This window comes from Solanum tuberosum, unplaced genomic scaffold, assembly GCF_000226075.1.
Source record: "Solanum tuberosum cultivar DM 1-3 516 R44 unplaced genomic scaffold, SolTub_3.0 scf00190, whole genome shotgun sequence".
Taxonomy (NCBI): Eukaryota; Viridiplantae; Streptophyta; class Magnoliopsida; order Solanales; family Solanaceae; genus Solanum; species Solanum tuberosum.
Genome location: NW_006239114.1, coordinates 606,200 through 608,032, shown reverse-complemented (window position 1 = coordinate 608,032; position 1,833 = coordinate 606,200).

Genomic DNA, 1,833 nt, shown 5'->3' with positions numbered 1-1,833 from the left:
ATTAACAAAGGGATCAACCCATAACTTTGCTCGTAAGGCCATAATTCTCAACTCATCAATATACCAACAATTCAACATGAATATGTATAGATAATCATAGTAAACATCAATACAATCTAATCTAAACATATTTACATCAATAGAGATCATATTCACAAAGACCCACATCATAGGCCAATTTTTGAGAATTTGGGGATCATGGGTTCTTTAAGAATTCCTTTGAAAATTATCTTAAAAACCTTAATTCCACATTAATTCATCAATAGAATGATTTATAAAATCGTTTGACAAGGAACCCATGTTTAGATTGAAAATTGGGCTTTTTTGGTCTTTGAATCACTTTTGAAAACCTTTGATAGAACTACTTGAATGAGAGGTTATTCAAGAATCAAGAGTCACCATACCTTAATTATTGAAGACCCATGAAATTGAATAAGAAATCAGTTGAAAACCCATCTTCTAGCTTGTGTTTCATCAAGGTCTTCCATGGAGTTTTTGAGAAAATCTATTTTGAGAGGGAAGGGTCAATCTGAAGAATGGGGTCTAATTTTAGGTTTAGGGGTTTTAACCAACTTAAAATACCCTAAGATAGGTAGAATAACCGTTTATAATAATTCCCCAAAGTATCCAAACTATCCCTTACTTAGTTGAACCTTTTAAACAAGTCAAACTTGAGTTTTATTTTCGCAGATTTCGTCGGGAAACAAATTCGTGACGTGGAGGTGTTCCCACAAGTTTTTCATAAATTAAATCCAAGACAATAGAGTCCGCGACATGTCTGGACACGGACCAAACTTTTGGCCCTTGGTGGAGCTAGTCCGCGACGCGGACATGCTCCCTCCAAGCACAATCTTAAGTTGCCTTGGCAGCTTGCTTGGCCAAGGTTGGGGTCCTCCTCGGGGACCCTTAAGGTGGCCCCCGAGGCATTGTATCCAAACGTTTTGACCCCTAAAAATATTTATTAAGACACTAGGGTCATCTCCACTGATTTTAGACTCCAAACAACACATAAAAAACATGAACAACATACTAGAACACACAAACACGTAAAAGGACTAGTTTCCGAACGTCTTAGGTCGTCCCTTGACGTTTGACTTCTAAACTCTTTAAAACTGACTTCAAAGGATATTCTTCACTATTTTGACAAGTTATTAATGCATAAAACCCATGTGAGGCTCTACTTTATCCTACTTTATTTTGAGGGTTTTTACAAAGTAGGTGCATTACCTACTTTGACTTATTGGCCAGCCCAAAGGACCAAGTAGGTGCATCACCTACTAAGACTCTTTTGACGATGTTATTGGGCCAAGTACACTACCACTTACTTGAATTAATATTGCCCAATTTGACTAGAAGAATAAGGGGAAATGGACAGCCAAGGCCCAATATTCTTGAGTCCAAAAAAGTCCCAAGTGAAAAGTTCAAGTAGGTGGATCACCTATTTGCATTAATTATAGCCCAAATTGCCAAGAATAGAGGGACAATTGGCAGCAAGGCCGAACAAGTGTTGAAGTCACAAAGGCCCAAGTTAAAAGGCCAAGTATGTGCATCACCTACTTGACAATATATGGCCAAAAATTGGCCAAGAAAGTAGGCCAATGCACCTCCTTTTTAAAGGGATAAAGATCAGGTCTTTTACTTCATTTTTAACTTTCAAAATTTCAGATTTATTAGGTTTCTCTCTTGGTCTTTCTTAGATTAACATAGCAGCCCTAAAACACCTAAGGGTTCTTGAATATTGTCCCCCTTTTCAAGTAAAAGTTTGAAGGAGAGTTTCAGTTCTTGAAGTACAAGTTTAGAGGATAAATTTCCACAAACTAAGATTAGCACCAA